The 19,140-nt window shown below is 37.5% G+C and overlaps 1 protein-coding gene across 4 annotated transcripts in view; it reads left to right on the forward strand.

The window, feature by feature from the left end:
* Positions 1 to 19,140, forward strand: part of PLEKHM3 (pleckstrin homology domain containing M3) — a 183,636-nt gene that overhangs the window by 154,836 nt on the left and 9,660 nt on the right. The window lies entirely within an intron of this gene.

The following is a 19,140-nucleotide window of genomic DNA, read 5'->3' on the forward strand; positions in this document are numbered from 1 at the left end:
TTCCCAAAATCAGTAATGAAAAAGCATACAGCAATTTAAAAAATTTTAAAGAGATAGTATAAACAACTTCATGCCAACAAGTTAGACAACTTAGATAAAATGGATAAATTTCTGGAAAGACAAGTTACCAAAACTGACTCAAGAAGAAATATGAATAGACCTACAAGAATATATGAATAGACCTACAAGAAATTGAAATAGTAATCTTAAATTACTTTAAATCTTCCCATGAAACAGTTGGATGGCTTCACTGGTGAATTTTGTTGAATATTTAAAGAAATAATACCATCCTTTACACAGTGATAAAGAGGGGCATTACAATAATGATAATGGGGTCGATTCTTCAAAAAGACATAACAATCCTTAGTGTGTATGAACAAAGAGTCAAAATACATCAGACAAAAACTGATAGAACTACATGGAGAAACAGATGAATTCACTGTTCTATTTATATATGTACACTATTATAGTTACAGACTTCACCACCACTCTATCAGTAACTGATAGATCCAGTAGGCAGAAAATCAGTGAGCATATAGTTAAACTGAAAAGCACTATCAACCAAGTGAATCTAATTGACATCCATGTCAATTCATGTGGTTCATCCAACAACAACAGAATTTGCATTCTTCTCAAGTTCACATGGAATATTTACCAAGAGAGACCATATTTTGGGCCATAAAACACATCTGGACAAATTTTAAAGAATAAAAATTATGCAAAGTATGTTCTCAGACCATAATGAAATTAAACTAGTATTTCATAACAGAAAGATACCTGGAAAATACCTACATATTAGAAGATTAACAGTATACCTTCAGAGACAGCAGAAGCAAGAAGAAGTACAATCCTGCAGCCTGTGGAATGAAAACCACATTCACAGAAAGAAAGACAAAATGAAAAGGCAGAGGACTATGTACCAGATGAAGGAACAAGATAAAACCCCAGAAAAACAACTAAATGAAGTGAAGATAGGCAACCTTCCAGAAAAGGAATTCAGAATAATGATAGTGAAGATGATCCAGGACCTCAGAAAAAGAATGGAGACAAAGATCGAGAAGATGCAAGAAATGTTTAACAAAGACCTAGAAGAATTAAAGAACAAACAAACAGATAAACAATAAAATAACTGAAATGAAAAAATACACTAGAAGGAATCAATAGCAGAATAACTGAGGCAGTAGAACGGATAAGTGACCTGGAAGACAGAATGGTGGAATTCACTGCTGCAGAACAGAATAAAGAAAAAAGAATGAAAAGAAATGAAGACAGCCTAAGAGACCTCCGGGACAACATTAAATAAACCAATATTCACATTGTAGGGGTCCCAGAAGGAAAAGAGAGAGAGAAAGAACCCCAGAAAATACTTGAAGAGATTATAGTCGAAAACTTCCCTAACATGGGAAAGGAAATAGCCACCCAAGCCTAGGAAGTGCAGAGAGTCACAGGCAGGATAAACCCAAGGAGAAACACGCTGAGACACATAGTGATCAAATTGACAAAAATTAAAGACAAAGAAAAATTATTAAAAGCAACAAGGGAAAAATGAGAAATAACATACAAGGGAACTCCCATAAGGTTAACAGCTGATTTCTCAGCAGAAACTCTACAAGCCAGAAGGGAGTGGCACGATATATTTAAAGTGATGAAAAGGAAGAACCTACGACCAAGTTTACTCTACCCAGCAAGCATCTCATTCACATTTGACAGAGAAATCAAAAGCTTTACAGACAAGCAAAAGCGAAGAGAATTCAGCAGCACCAAACCAGCTCTACAACAAATGCTAAAGGAACTACTCTAAGTGGGAAACACAAGACAAGGACCTACAAAAACAAACCCAAAACAATTAAGAAAATGATAATAGGAACATACCTGTTGACAATTACCTTAAATGTGAATGGATTAAATGCTCCAAGCAAAAGACAGAGGCTTGCTGAATGGATACAAAAACAAGACCCATATATATGCTATCCACAAGAGACTCACTTCAGACCTAGGATCACATACAGACTGAAAGTGAGGGGATTGAAAAAGATATTCCATGCAAATGGAAATCAAAACAAAGCTGGAGTAGCAATACTCATATCAGATAAAATAGACTTTAAAATAAAGAATGTTACAAGAGACAAGGAAGGACACTACATAATGATCAAGGGATCAATCCAAGAAGAACATATAACCATTATAAACATATACGCACCCAACATAGGAGCACCTCAATACATAAGGCAAGTGCTGACAGCCATAAAAGGGGAAATCAACAGTAACACAATAATAGTAAGGGACTTTAACACCCACTTTCACCAATGGAAAGATCATCCAAAATGAAAATAAATAAGGAAACACAAGCTTTAAATGACACAATAATCCAGATAGATTTAATTGATATTTATAGGACATTCCATCCGAAAACAGCAGATTACACTTTCTTCTCAAGTGCACAGGGAACATTCTCCAGGATAGATCACATCTTGGGTCACAGATCAAGCCTCCGTAAATTTAAGAAAACTGAAATCATATCAAGCATCTTTTCTGACCACAACACTATGAAATTAGAAATAAATTACAGGGAAAAATACATAAAAAACACAAACACATGGAGGTTAAACAATATGTTACTAAATAAACAGGAGATCACTGAAGAATTCAAAGAGGAAATCAAAAAATACCTAGAGACAAATGACAACAAAAACACAACAATCCAAAACCTATGGGATGCAGCAAAAGCAGTTCTAATAGGGAAGTTCATAGCAATTCAAGCTCTCTTCAAGAAACCAGAAAAATCTCAAATAAACAATCTAACCTTACACCTAAAGGAACTAGAGAAAGAAGAACAAACAAAATCCAAAGTTAGTAGAAGGAAAGAAATCATAAAGATCAGAGCAGAAATAAATGAAATAGAAACAAAGAAAACAATAGCAAAGATCAATAAAACTAAAGGCTGGTTCTTGGAGAAAATAAACAAAATTGATAAACCTTTAGTCAGACTCATCAATAAAAAGAGGGAGAGGACTCAAATCAATAAAATTAGAAATGAAAAAGGAGAAGTTACAATGGACACTGCAGAAATATAAAGCATCATAAGAGACTAGTACAAGCAACTCTATGACAATAAAATGGGCAACCTGGAAGAACTGGACAAATTCTTAGAAAGGTATAACCTTCCAGGACTGAACCAGGAAGAAATAGAAAATATGAGCAGACCAATCACAAGTAATGAAATTGAAACCGTGATTAAAAATCTTCCAACAAACAAAAGCCCAGGACCAGATGGCTTCACAGGTGAATTCTATCAAACATTTAGAGAAGAGCTAACACCCGTCCTTCTCAAACTCTTCCAAAAAATTGCAGAGGAAGGAACACTCCCAAACTCATTCTATGAGGCCACCATCACCCTGATACCAATATCAGACAAAGATACTACAAAAAAAGAAAATTACAGACCAATATCACTGATGAATATAGATGCAAAAATCCTCAACAAAATACTAGCAAACAGAATCCAACAACACATTAAAAGGATCATACACCATGATCAAGTGGGATTGATTCCAGGGATGCAAGGATTCTTTAATATACACAAATCAATCAATGTGATACACCATATTAACAAATTGAAGAATAAAAACCATATGATCATCTCAATAGATGCAAAAAAAGCTTCTGACAAAATTCAACACCCATTTATGATAAAAACTCTCCAGAAAGTGGGCATAGAGGGAACCTACCTCAACATAATAAAAGCCATATACAACAAACCCACAGCAAATGTCATTCTCAATGGTGAAAAACTGAAAGCATTTCCTCTAAGATCAGGAACAAGACAAGGATGTCCACCCTCGCCACTCTTATTCAACATAGTTTTGGAAGTCCTAGCCATGGCAATCAGAGAAGAAAAAGAAATAAAAGGAATACAAATTGGAAAAGAAGAAGTAAAACTGTCACTGTTTGCAGATGATGTGATACTATACATAGGTCATCCTAAAGATACCACCAGAAAACTACCAGAGCTAATCAATGAATTTGGTAAAGCTGCAGGGTACAAAATTAATGCTCAGAAATCTCTTGCATTCCTATACACTAAGAACAAAAGATCAGAAAGAGAAATTAAGGAAACAGTCCCATTCACCATTGCAACAAAAAGAATAAAATACCTAGGAATAAACCTACCTAAGGAGGTAAAAGACCTGTACTCAGAAAACTACAAGACACGGATGAAAGAAATTACAGATGATACAAACAGATGGAGAGATATACCATTTTCTTGGATTGGAAGAATCAATATTGTGAAAATGACTATACTACCCAAATCAATCTACAGGTTCAGTGCAATCCGTATCAAATTACCAATGGCATTCTTTACAGAACTAGAAAAAAAAAATTTTAATTTGTATGGAGACACAAAAGACTCCGAATAGCCAAAGCAATCTTGAGGGGAAAAAACAGAGCTGGAGGAATCAGACTCCCTGACTTCAGACTATACTACAAAGCTACAGTAATCAAGACAATATGGTACTGGCACAAAAACAGAAATATAGATCAATGGAACAGGATAGAAAGCCCAGAGATAAACCCACGCACCTATGGTCAACTAGTCTATGACAGAGGAGTCAAGGATATACAATGGAGAAAAGACAGTCTCTTCAATAAGTGGTGCTGGGAAAACTGGACAGCTACATGTAAAAGAATGAAATTAGAACACTCCCTAACACCATACACAAAAATAAACTCAAAATGGATTAAAGACCTAAATGTAAGACCAGACACTATAAAACTCTTAGTGGAAAACAGAGGAAGAACACTCTTTGACATAAATGACAGCAAGATTTTTTTTGACCCACCTCCTAGAATAATGGAAATAAAAACCAAAATAAACAAATGGGGCCTAATGAAATTCAAAAGGTTTTGCACAGCAAAGGTAACCATAAAGAAGATGAAAAGACAACCCTCAGAATGGGAGAAAATATTTGCAAACAAATCAAAAGACAAAGGATTAATCTCCAAAATATATAAATAGTTCATACAGCTCAGTATTAAGAAAACAAACAACCCAATCCAAATATGGGTAGAAGACCTAAATTGACATTTTTCCAAAGAAGTCATACAGGTGGCCAAGAGGCATATAAAAAGCTGCTCAACCTCACTAATTATTAGAGAAATGCAAATCAAAACTCTAGTGAGGTATCACCTCACACTGGTCAGAATGGGCATCATCAGAAAATCTACAAATAAGAAATGCTGGAGAGGATGTGAAGAAAAGGGAAGAAAGAAGAAGAAAAGGATGTGAAGAAAAACCCTCCTGCACTGTTAGTGAGAATGTAAATTGATACAGCCACTATGGAGAACAGTATGGAGGTTCCTTAAAAAACTAAAAATAGAATTACCATATGACCCAGGAATCCCACTACTGGGCATATACCCAGAGAAAAACATAATTCAAAAAGACACATGCCCGCCAATGTTCATTGAAGTAGTATTTACAATAGCCAGGTCACGGAAGCAACCTAAATCCCCATCGACAGATGAATGGATAAAGAAGATGTGGTACATATATACAATGGAATATTACTCAGCCATAAAAAGGAATGAAATTGGGTCATTTGTAGAGACGTGGATGGACCTAGAGACTGTCATACAGAGTGAAGTAAGTCAGAAAGTGAAAAACAAATATCGTGTATTAACACATATATGTGGAATCTAGAAAAATGGTACAGATGAACCAGTTTGCAAGGGAGAAATAGACACAGATGTAGAGAACAAACGTATGGACACTAAGGGGGGAAAGCAGGGGGCCAGGGCGGGGAAGCGGGTGTTGGGATGAATTGGGAGATTGGGCTGAGATATATACACTAATATGTATAAAGTAGATAACTAATAAGAACCTGCTGTGTTAAAAATAGAATAAAGTAAAAACTTTTTTAAAAAACCCAATATACCTTCAAGTAACAGATGAGTTTATACCTTTACATTCACATAAAAACCTGCACATGGGTATTTATAGCAGCTTTATTCCTAATCACCCAAATCTGGAAACAACCAAGTTGTCCTTTAATAGGTGGATGGATAAATGAACTGTGGTATAGGCATACAGTGCAGTGTTATCCAGGGATAAAAGAAATGAGCTATTATGCCACAAAAGGACATGGAGGAAACTTAAATGCCTATAATTGAGTGAAAGAAGCCAATCTGAAAAGGCTACGTACTATATGATTCCAAATCTGTGATGTTCTGAAAAAGGCAAAACTATACAGATGGTAAGAAAATCACTGATTACCAGGGGTTTGAGAGGGGGTAGGGAGGGACAAATAGGTGAAGCACAGGAAATTTTTAGGGCAGTGAGATTATTCTATATGATTCTGTGATAGGGCACACATGACATCATACATTTGTCAAAACTCACAGAGCTGTACAACACAGAATGAACCTTTATTTAAACTGCAGACTTCAGTTAATAATATGTCAATATTGGTTCATTAATTGTAACTGACATACCACACTAATGCAAGATGTTGATAATACGGAAAACTCAGGGAGAGACGGTACTAATACAGGAACTCTGTACTATCTACTCAATTTTTCTGTAAATCTAAAACTGTCCTAAAAATTAAAATCTATTAAAATAAAACAATTCATTTAGCTGAACATTTGACTCAAAGATCAAGGCTGAAAAATTTTCATAAACTTTATTAGAACGATTTTATATTTACAGAAAAATCACAAAGATAGTACAGAGAGTTCCTTTATACCTCACACCCAGTTATGTTAGTATGGTACATTTGTTACAATTCATGAACCAATATTGATACATTATTATTAGCCAAAGTCCATAGTTTTTTTTCCAGTTTCCTTAGTTTTTACCTGGTGTCCTTTTCTGTTCCAGAATATCACCTTACATTTAATTGTCACATCACCCTAGGCTCCTTGGTGGTGACAGTTTCTCAGGCTTTGTTTTTATGACTTTGACAGTTTTGAGGGGTACTGGTCAGGTATTTTGTAGAATCCCTCTATTGGGATATACGTGTTGTTTTTCGTATGATTACACTGGGTTCTGTGGGTCTGGGAGGAAGAATACAGCAGCAGTGTCATTTTCATCATATCATATCATGGGTATGTACTATGAAGACTGATCACTGTAGTCTTTGTGTCAAGTGTCTCCACTTTAAAGTTACTCTTCTTTCCGCCACCCACTCCATCCCCCTTCCATACTTTCCTTCTGGAAGGAAGTCAGTATGTTCAGCCTACACTTAAGCAGTGGGGAGTTATACCCCATCCCTTTGTGAGTGCAGTATGTACAAAATTATTTGGAATTCTTCTGCATAAGAGATTTGTTTCTTCCCCATTTATTTCTTCAATTATTTACTCATGTCAATATGGACTCATGCATAGTTATTTTATACTTTGGGTTATAATCCAATACCACTTTATTTTGTTACTCAAACTGTTCTGGTTTTAGCCATTTAATAACTCTTTCAGTTGGCTTCTGTGTCCCTTTGGCATATCCCAATGATTATGGGGTTTTTGGTTTTGAGCATTTCCTTACTTTCTGGCACTGTCAGATGCTCCAGGCTCATCTTATATAATTCCTGCCCTAATCCTAGAAGCAGCCGTTTCTCCAAGGAGCCCTGGTTCCTTTTAATAGAGAATATTAGAAACCAAGATCAGGGTGCTGGGATGCACACATTTTTAAAGCCTCAGTCCCAGGACTTGTCCCTTGCAGGGACAGAGGTACTCCCCTCTCACTGCACATCAGAATCTCCTGTGAGACTTGGCTTCTTTAAATCCCCAGAATCTGTATCTTCAAAGACTCCCCATGCGATTCTAAGTCACATTCAGAAGGAAAAGATCCCTCCTGTAAGATATCTGTGGTCATGATCAGAGGTGCTGGATTCTCACAAGCAAAACGACCACATTAGCACATCAATGGGCTCATAGGGCCTTTACCCAGTAGGAAAGAATACATAGCTAGTTAGAATGCTCTGTTTCTCCCTTGGTCAGATGCAGTTCTCCAAGCTTGCACAAATGTCTGAATTCGAAGGAGCTCTGACCTGCCTTCCTGGAATTCCAGGTGGATAATACTTTCCAGGAGCCTGTTGCGCTTTCCCATCGTGTTCAGTTTCCAGTTAAACACTGGGAGTGGCTTGTACACATCAATGGAAAAGAACAAAAAGAAACACTAATAAAAGATTTACTGAAGGAAAACTTTAATCAGAAATAGAGTTGCAGATTTAAAACATATCTATAAAGATGTACTGAATAAATAAATGTGGGTAAATAAAAGTAAATTTGAATTGTGGGATAAATTTTTAAATCTATGCATAATTGAAATCTTTATGGATGAAGTAATGATGCATTGGATTTACTTCAGAATAATCTGATGGTGGGAGAAAGGTGATTAATATAGGTGAAAGAGATAGATAATTGTTGGGTTTATTATACTATCCTCTCTACTTCTGAATATGTTTGAAATTTTCCATAATAAAATACGTTTTAAAACTCTGTATATGAAAATCCTAGAAATTTAGTATTTAGTGAATTTGTTACCACATCCTTGACCATCTTGCTAAATTCAGCACCTCTGCACCCTCCGAACTATATTTAATGTCCTTTCAGATCCAAATATCATGTGAATAGCATAATTACAATTCAGTAAAGAACATTCCACAAGCATTAGAACTATTCTTTCTTTCAATAAATGATTCATTGAACATATTATGTTTGTGCACTGGGCTGGGTTCTAGAGACACACAGTGAACCCGGCATGCTCCTTGCTCGCAAATAGTTGAGAGTCTCTAGTAAGAGACAGGCAAGCCAGTAGGCAGTTGTGTTAACATGTGGGAGGAGCCACAGTAGAGGGAGTGGACCTGGGGCTCCAAGAAGGGGAATGACGTATATTGTGGGTAGAAAGACGTTCCACAATTTCTAAACATATGATAGAGCTCCATGTTGAGCTCTAAAGCACCGATTTATGCACTTCTATATTAGAATACACTCGGTTTTAACATGCTTATTTGATTATGACTACATATCAAACATTGGTCAACTCTTGAGACTTTCTTTTCCTTATTAAATGAATTGTTATGCAGGAGGAAACTTCATGAATGTATAATTTAGAAACATAGCCCTAGTATTAATTTTTAGAACACCATCTCTGGCAGACATAGAGAATGTTCTGGGATTGTAGGAAAATGACACTAATATTTACTAGTACTGGTGCCAGCAGTTTACATATCTCATCATTTAATTCTTATGCCAGTCATCTGAGGGAGTATTATTACCTCTATTTTAATAATGAGGAAACCCAGGTTCAGAGGAGGCAATTAACTTGGCCCAAAAGATAAAGCCAAAACTTGAACCCAAATATATCTGACTCCAAAACCTATGCTTTTTTCATTATACATCGCTGGGGTTTTTTTGTACCTGTAGTCTTCAAACTGTTTTTGCAGCATACCCCCTGAAAGAAATTTGAAAATTGTATGTACCTCTGCTATTAAAGAAGCCTCCCCCCGGACTTCCCTGGGGGCGCATTAGATAAGATTCCGCCTGCCAATGCAGGGGACACGGGTTCGATCCCTGGTCCGGGAAGATCCCACATGCCGTGGAGCAACTAAGCCCGTGCGCCACAACTACTGAGCCTGCGCTCTAGAGCCCGCGAGCCACAGCTACTGAAGCCCACGCGCTTAGAGCCCGTGTTCCACAACAAGAGAAGCTACCGCAATGAGAAGCCCACGCACCACAATGAAGAGTAGCCCCCGCTCGCCGCAACTAGAGAAAGCCCCTGCACAGCAACGAAGACCCAATGCAGCCATAAATAAATAAATGAATAAAAGAAGCCTCCCCCAAAATTGTTATTTACAATTTTCCCTTTATTTGCCAACCTGGAAGTTTTTATACTTGGAGCAGTGAGCCAGAGTTAAATTGGGGAGGGGAAAGCTCTGCTTTTCTTTCGTGCGGTGGCCGAGGGGCTGTTGTGAGGGGGAGTGGGAAAGGGGAGCACAGCAGGGCTCCCACCTCTGAGCAGCCCAGGCAGGCCAGGCCCGCGAGGGGTACCTGTGCAGCTAAGGACCCACCTTAATCAGGTTTATGAAGGCAAACTCCAGATTAAGTACCTACCTCTCTCCTTTAAGTAGGAAAACACTGAAATCCAAATTGCAAGATTTTAAATACAATAGGAAGGTCCAGAATCACAAAACTGCTTTACTTAAGCCTAATCCAGCATTTACCCTTTAGAGGACTAAAAGGAAAGCTCAGCCCTAGGAGAGAGGAACATTCTGTTAAAACAAGTGTCCAATTCCACATCCTAAGGAAATAGGAATGACAAAACATGCCCTGATTTCTGATTCTGAGAATCAGAAATAAGGGCTCTAAATTTTCAGAATTACAAATCAGAAGATTAGACTGATACTGCCCTAAGAATTAAGTGAAAACAATCAATATAAAAGGAAAAACGTCACATAAATCCACAGAATGACCCAGGACTTAGTTTTTTGGGGTTTTTTTAAAATCCTAAAATTACCTCCTATCCAGCTTTCTTTCCAACATCTCTACATATCTCTGGTCTTCTTTTGTTATTAAGGACATAATGCTACTAAGGAGACCATCCTGCTTCACACATTTCTGTGAAGATGCCAGTCCTGAATCTTGAAATGTTTCCAGATCACAAGTACATAAATACTTCATCTTAAAAACACTCAGCATGCGTTTAACATGGGACTTGCAAAACATACCAGCTATCATAAATCAGTTCCATCCTTTGTGTCTGATCCATTCAGCCTTGTTGATTTTTTCAGGTCATATACAAGCCATCCCCACAGGTTTTCCAGTATGGAAAACACTGCACTTCAAGACTTTATGACCCTGCTCCCATTCGGGGCTGTATTTAGATGTGGGAGTGCTATAAGATGATTATATATTAATACTGAATTTGGTGTGTTTCGTATAGTAGGCATTCCATAACTATTTGCTATTTGGTTTAACTCTCCCAAATATATTATGTGCATTCATTAAGAACACTGACAATGCTTTTTTAAAAAACTGGTTAAGAGAACTTAAAATACTTGCACTAAATGAAACAAATCAGACAGGGAAAACAGATATTATATGATTTCACCTATATGGGGAATCTAAAAAGAACCAAACTCATAGATACAGAGAACAGATTAGCAGTTGCCAGAGGCAAGGGGGTGTGGAAGGGGCAAAATGGGTGAAGGGGGTCAAAAAGGTACAGATAATAATACTGTATCATATATTTGAAAGTTGCTAAGAGACTATAGCTTAAAAGTTCTCATCACAAGAAAAAAAAACTTTTGTGACTGTGAGGTGATGGATGTTAGCTAAACTTACTGTGGTGATCATTTTGCAACATGTACATATATCAAATCATCATGCTGTATGCCTAAAACTAATGCAATGTTATAAGTTAATTATATCTCAATAAATCTAGGAAAAAAGTACTTGTGAGGATAGAGGAGCATGGTAAAAGTCTGAAGTAACACTACAGATTTATATGTAAGGTTGAAGCAACTGACCTGTCGTTTCAAATATTTCTCTGGCATGAGTGTTGGCCTATGGAGGTCAACGAGCACTTGTCCTAGGAAGGCATCCCTGAGCACATGTTCTTCCTGTGTTAGGGCATCTGCAGCTCAGTGGTTACTCTTCTAAAAGGGTTACATGTTTTTTTAAAGCTCTGGGGGTTTGGAGAAGCAGACTGAGCATTACTTGGTAGTTTTCCTTTTGTATGTAATAGTCAACTACTTCCTCCTCTCCAAGAAATCACAGTTGCACACAGGACCTTGAATTTATCAACATCAAACTCTTACCAGTTGAGTTAACATACTCTGACACCACATCCAGTCTGCACACGTTCACAGAACATTTCCTATATCTGTCTATTGAGAACGAACACTGGCCTCATGGAAAAGTCCATAGCAAGTGAGTTTCTAAGAGGGCTTATCCTGTTTTTCACTTTTAAAATCTATTTTGTCAGGTTAGCTTACAGAAAAAAAGGTCTCCCAAAGAACTCAGTTCAAGCCCCATCGCTTTCATCCATCTTGGCCAAACTCCAGAAATGTCTAGCTTGTACTGAAGAGCATGGAGACTCCTCCCAACACCTTGACCTCTGGAATTGGCCTTTGTCATTTTGCATCTCATTGCTATTCATACCACCCTGCCCCTGAGGACCTGAACTTGTTGGGGCATGGACTTTGTGCTTTGTCTTGGCACCTCTGCCCTTCTTTAAGCTTCATGTACACATGAAGCTTCAAATAACTAATTGTAGTCAAACCTTAAAAAGGTTTGTTTAAAAAGAGAAAAAAAACCCAGCCGTATTATGAAGGATAGAATTACTTCTTCACACAGAAGATGCTGAGATGCACAATTCTCAGCACAACGTGAGCCGTCCATTAAGAGCTGTGTTTTCCATTGCCCTAGTTTCCTTTGATTTGTTCATGGAAGGTAAATGTGGCGACGGCTTTGCCTAAGGTTGCCACTTCTGTGCCTAGAAAATCATTAAACCCCAGATTTGCCAGCAGCCTTACAAAGGCTTTTCCATTTTTCTGGGCAGCCAGTTATACAATAGTTTGTCATTTTTTGAAAGAGAGTTTCATGTTTAGGCAGGACTTTTTTGGTGGGAGTTGGGGGAGTAGAAGAAAGATCCAGAAAAGGAGGAGAGAGAAGCACTGCCCAGAAGCTGATCTTTCCTTGTGGCTTCCTATTTGCTCAGGCTTCATTTCTGTGAGTCCTTGCACAAACAGACTGAATACCTGGATTATGCCCTCATCTGGACTCGAATACACATACATTACATACCCTTTTTTCACTAATCATCCTGACACATTCCTCTGTTGGTAAATGGTTCCAAAACAAACACTGTCGGTGCACCTAATTAGCAGGCTTGTGGGCTGTGATTGGCAGTCCTGTTACATCCTGTTCCACAATAGAGAACAACAGCCTTGGCGAGGTTGGGCTTTAGGGAGGGAACAGCTTCCCTCAACACATATACGCTTTTTTAATGATATTTCCTTTCTGTGGCTTTTCTTGGGAAGCAGCCACTCAGCAAGTATTGTAATGAGGTGTGGGATCCTCCCAGCAGCCAGAGGGAATTTGGACTCCTCTTCATAGGTGTGTTTGTTGAGGAACCAGTAGTTCCCATCTGCTTAGTGTTCTCTCCCCCCACCCCGGGTTGAACAGGAGCATATCGAGGAACTTTCTCCATGGTTCTCTAACTCTGATGGTGCAGGACAAGACTCCTGCCTCTGTTCTAGAATCAAAACTAACAAAGTCGGAAGGGCCTGTGGAGACCATTTAGACATGTTTAGCGTAGAAAAACTGAAACCCAGAGAGCGCACAGATTTCATGAGTGGCAGAAGCAGGGGGTGACTTACAAGATGGAATTCTGCTCTCCTTAGGCTACATGACTGCCTGCTCTTAAATGTATTTATTGAGTCAGTGAAGGTTCCCCTTGATAAAAACTCAAGCACAATGCTAGTTTATTTGGCTTTTAAACTTTGGTCAAAGAGTCACTTGGTAAATAACATTTTACCTTGGCCTGGTGACTCCTATATTCACATGTCAAAATGTTTCAGAACGTCTGCTAACACAGACAAAACTTTTGTGAAATCCTCAGGGCTGACCCGACCCTTTTTGCCATTAAGCAGCTTGACAAATTCTGTGCATTTATAAACACAGTCCTAGCTGGTGAGGCCAACGTTGGTTTTTGAAGCCATTTGGTCACTTGAATAGATGGCTGTTGTCTCCCCCAGACACATTTCTTACCAAGTTTCTACTTAGGTGTCTGGCTAATATTATGATAATCATTTTATCTCTAAGCGTTTCAGACAACCTAATTTTTTGTGGTTTGGAGGGGGAGAACTTATTTAACTCTTGTTTTAACCTTCCAATTATAAACTAAATTGATGTTCATTATAGAAAGTGTTAGAAATATATGAAAGTAAAAAAATAAATAAAAAATAAAATTAAATAAAGTACATAAAAGTATAAAGAGGAAAATTCTCCATACATATGTATGCATATATGTTTTTTAATAAAATTGAGATTGTATGAAATACATAATTTTATATCCAGTCTTTTTATCACACCATATTAGAACCAGGAAAATAGTTGTATTTAATCTATACACTTCCACTGATGGGTACTTTTACAGGAAAAAAAAACTTAATTGGCTCTAAAATTATCAAGATCCATAAGTAAAGGCAAGCTAGTCCACAGAAAGATCACTGGACTGGGAAGACGAAAGTCTAGATGTCATTCCTAACTCTGCCACTAAATGGCTGTGTGATCTTTAACAAGCTGCCCCACCATCTACACATCAGGCGTATGACACTGTTTTAAGCTCTTATTGACCAAAGAAGTAGGAGCTTGTAAGAGCTTTACTTCATCTCCATTGCTTAGCATTTTGTATTAGTCTGTTTGATGGTTTGTCATAACGTTTTCAGTGAAGTTGACTGATTTTTTGGATACATTTCACCCAAAGGGATTAAGATATAATTTCAAATTGATTCAGTCCACCATTCTGAAACAATGTAAGATCCATGAGGAAATGGACTTTTTCTATTTTGCTCACTGCTCCATCCTCTACATCTAGAACAGCACATAGTGAATGCTCAATAAATAATTCATGAATGGATGGTTTACTTTAGTTTTTCAAATCTGTACTTATCAACGTATTTTCTTTTATTTTAAATAGCTTTTAAACTAATTTCAGGGAAATTGTCTGTTTAAATGTAGACATCACCAAGAGACCTGACTTTATAGAGTGATAGCTAACATTCTATTGTATATTAGGGACAGATGTGTTTTATTGGCCCAATGGAGACTTTACTGTCAAAAATTTGAGCTTTGCTAAGCTACCCGGATAACTTAATTTTCAAAACATCTTTTAGGTCATTTCTTAGTGTGAGCTTTTTCCTTCCCCATGGAACTGTAAATAAGTAACCTGAATACACAATAGGGAAGAGAAGGAATATTTACCTTTCCATACAAAAAATGTTGACTTTTCAGACTGAGCAATATGTTCTGAAATGAACTGTTTCTGTGCTTTAGAATTACAAGAGGTACAACAGTATCTTGGTTTTGTCAGTATATGTTTATGATATTTTGAGACTTTTTCATCCAACTAATTACAGGAGCACAGATAGTAACCTGTTTAAGTCATCATTTTGTTTTTATTTCAGCATCTAATGTGCGTTACCGTGTCTTTATTAAACCCCTTCAGTATTCTGAATATTAAACCGCTCAATGCCGCATCAGGAAATACCTGCCTGTGCCCTCTATAGCTACCATTAATAATCATCTGTTTGGTTCCCGATTCTTTCAGAGTACTTAAAATAGAGATAAAGGCACAGTTCATAGCCGTTTACACTCTATACAAAAGTTGCTATTATATTTGGAATGAAGTATAACAGAGCGTAGAACGTGGGAAGCTCAGCAGTCGTTTGCCCATCACTCCCACGTCCTGCAACACACACCCTTTCCCCACCCCCTCCACCCCCCCATGGAAGCCAGTGTCCCCCACCACACCACACCCATAGCTAGCTGGAGATTCAGGCTGTCACACCCCAGTGCGGTACCCTTTCTGCCTCACCCTGTTGTCAGAGCACTAGCCTAAAATTTGAGGGATGCACAGAGCATCCTAGGAGCATAAAAGACGACTACATACCCTCAACTAGTTTCACTTACTTCTGGTGATGGTTGGCAGTGGCGATGGGTGTTCTCACCAAAATTAAATTAATGGAAAGCAGTTTGTAACCTTTGGGTGAGAGAACAGGGCAAGAGAGCATTAAAAGAGGTAATTCATGTGAAAAACAGAAATGTGGGAATTGCCTTTTATAGAACCAATAATATAGTAGACTTGCTTGCAAATAATGAATCAGTGGCTGGTTTAAAGACTGCATTGGAAACGTTAGAAGCCACTAACTTGGACTGATATAACTTAAACTAAAAGATCTAGTTGTTCAGCCTTGAGAGCGGGGAGGTTGAAGTATCTTAAAGCTCTTCTTTACGAGGGGAGTTAACACTTGTTTTCTAGAAAGAGATGGTGAGGAGAAAGGAAATTTAAATTAAAAGACTTAGGTGGGAAAGCAGCTTACATTAATGATTGGAAAGAAAAATTTCAGAATTGAGGATGAAGAAACAAGCAAATTTTCCTTGGCAGTAGGGAAGACAAGGTGGGGGGCAAGGAAGGGGAGGAAGGATGGAATTAGGGTGGGAGAGTGAGACCTGAGGTAAACTGAGGGGGGGCATGGTTCTCCTGCAGTGTCAGAAATAGGCACCAATTCAGGGCTTTAGGGACAAGTGATGTGAATGTCAAAGCAGCAAAGCACGAACGGTGACTTTCCCCTTCCTCTGCTTTCAGCTTTCCTGAGAGGTACGTAAGGTCCACTGTTTAAAAGAGAGAGACCTAATCAGGGGAACCTTAATACTTAGAAAGTACCTAAGAGCAGTCCTTAACCCTTCTCTGGGCCTAACCCCACAAAAGTTTCTCACCTCAGTTTTTCTCACTGAGGGTTCTAGACAGCTTGCCCAAGCCACCTCCCAGAGGCAATGAAAGAGAAAAGCCTTATTTATTAGTTAGCAAGCACATTGCTAATCAGTGAGTGACCACTGGCTTCCCCCACTGAGTGAGCACATTGCTCCCTTTGAGAGTTTCCTTTGCAGATATACTACCACCTAGCCTTTTCCACCCTAGTCCTGTCTTATGAATATACACAGCGCAGTGTTGAAAGAAATAAAATTTTTAGTGACTTTCAGGTGTCTTACGTGTCTATTTATTGCTTGTGTACATAGCATAACTATTCATAACTTTTTATTACTGTGATTATCAGTTCCATCCAGCTTTTACTAATATGCAGAGTGGAAGCAAAAGTTCCAAATAATGTTCTCACTGAATCAAAGGGGCTGCTAAAACAGGCATTGTTGTTCTTGCCTTTTTCCCTCATTCAGTGTTACTATATGTTGATAGTACCAGGTTTTAAGCATTATTGCATTATTTTTCCAATACATGCTTGGTTCAAGCACATTAGGATAATTTTAACTACTAAAAATTTATATATTATTGAACAATTAAACAGTGTTTCCTAATTTTATAAACATGTAAACAGTCTGTTAGTTTAACCCACCAAAAGTCAAACAATACCCTTGACATTATATAAAGATGAAAAAAAAAAAACTGAGATGTTCAAAAAGTCAGATGTCTAAAGTCAGGATTGGTCCTTGACCACCTGAGATACTTATACAGGTGCATCTCTTTTTTTTTTTTTTTTTTTTGTGTGCGGTACGCGGGCCTCTCACTGTTGCGGCCTCTCCCATTGTGGAGCACAGGCTCCGGACGTGCAGGCTCAGCGGCCATGGCTCACGGGCCCAGCTGCCCCGCGGCATGTGGGATCTTCCCGGACCAGGGCACGAACCCGTGTCCCCTGCATCGGCAGGCGGACTCTCAACCACTGCGCCACCAGGGAAGCCCTAGGTGCATCTCTTTTTAAATAAACTTAAGAAATAAAACTATAATATAAATTTAATTAATTGGTGGATTATTTACATTTCAAATTCTTTAACATAAAGATGGGCAGCAGTAAACTTTGCTAATATATTCAACATAGAATGTTATAACTCTTTAGGGTTATAAACTCTAAAGTTGTTTACTTGAAGGGAGACTGTTTTTACCGGATATACAAATGTGTTATAAAACAGTATAGTGTTGGCATAGGAAAATAGATCAGTGAAATAGGATTTCAGAAAGTATGGAAATAAACCCAGGTAATATGGGAATTTAGCACACAATAAAGGTAGCACAGCAAATTAGTGAAACAAAAATGGATCATTCCATAAAAGGAACTGGGAATCAAATAGCCATTTGGAGAAAGAAAAATAATGCTGGATTTTACCATACATCTTACATCAAGATAAATTCCAACTGGATCAAATATTTTAATGTAAAAAAAAAGAAACAAAACAAAACCCATAAAGTACTAGAAGAAAGGATGGGTGAATATTTTTGTCATCTTGAAGTGGGGAAGGTCTCTCTAAGCTTGACACAAACCCAGAAGTCATGAAAGCAAAATGCTTTTAAATACATCTTTAAAATGTTAAATGCCTAAAATTTTTTAGATAAAGGCAAGTGTAAACAGGAAACTTGGAGAGATATTTTCCACATGTGACAAAGTATTAATTTCCTAAATATAAAAAAATCTATAAGTCATTAGAAAATGGGCAAAGGTCACAAACCAATATACAGAAAAAACATGCAAATGGCCAATAAATACAAGAACAACTCCATATTTTAATTAAGGAAAGCAAAATAAAATGAGATTCTTACATATCAGCTATGGGAAAATATTAATAGATATAAATATAAAGCCCTATGTAAAAACAGTAATTAATATCACTTCCTATTTCGCTTTGCAAAGTCCGTGTTTTTGTTCTAAGTGTTTAGAACAGCCCTGTCTAATATATTAGACCGCCCAGCTGTCTTTGGAAATGATTGGCCTAGAGCATTGGTTTTCAAAGTTTTCTTATTCATCAGAATTCCCCGGAGGGCTTGTTAAAACATAGATTGACAAGCCCCACTCTGTAGTTTATGATTCAGTAAGTCTGGCATGGAACCCAATAATTTGCATTTCCAACAAATTCTCTGGCGATGCTGGTTTGGCTAGTTCACGGACCATACTTTTAGAACCATTGGCCCAGAACACACTGAGTATTAGAAAATGATGTAATACTGTCTTGTAGAGAATGTATTGGTGAGAAGAGACAAATAGGGGAAGAGTGTAAATTAATGCCAAAACACTTTGAATGCCTTTCTCCTTTTAAATTTACATCACTAACTTATTCCTAAGCAACTAATCATGCTGTTTATAAAATTAGATTTACCTTCTGAACTTTTCTGCATTTTTCTAATGTACCCGTGCTTGACAGTTTCTTTTGTGTTCCATTAAGTGTCTTAGTGCTTTGAGGAACTGAAATGGAATATGTTAAATACAAGTAAATCCCATTCAAGAGTCTTAGATACCATCGTTATAAATTATTATTTCTTTTAAAGAGGTTTACTTCAAAAACTTGACAGTTAAATTTTTCAGTTTTACATTATAAAGGTAGGCTGGTAAATTAACATAAGTCCATATATAAGCC

The sequence above is a fragment of the Aethalodelphis obliquidens genome, unplaced genomic scaffold (genome assembly GCF_003676395.1).
Source record: "Aethalodelphis obliquidens isolate GAN/ISIS:26980383/991018 unplaced genomic scaffold, ASM367639v1 scaffold2, whole genome shotgun sequence".
Classification (NCBI taxonomy): Eukaryota; Metazoa; Chordata; class Mammalia; order Artiodactyla; family Delphinidae; genus Aethalodelphis; species Aethalodelphis obliquidens.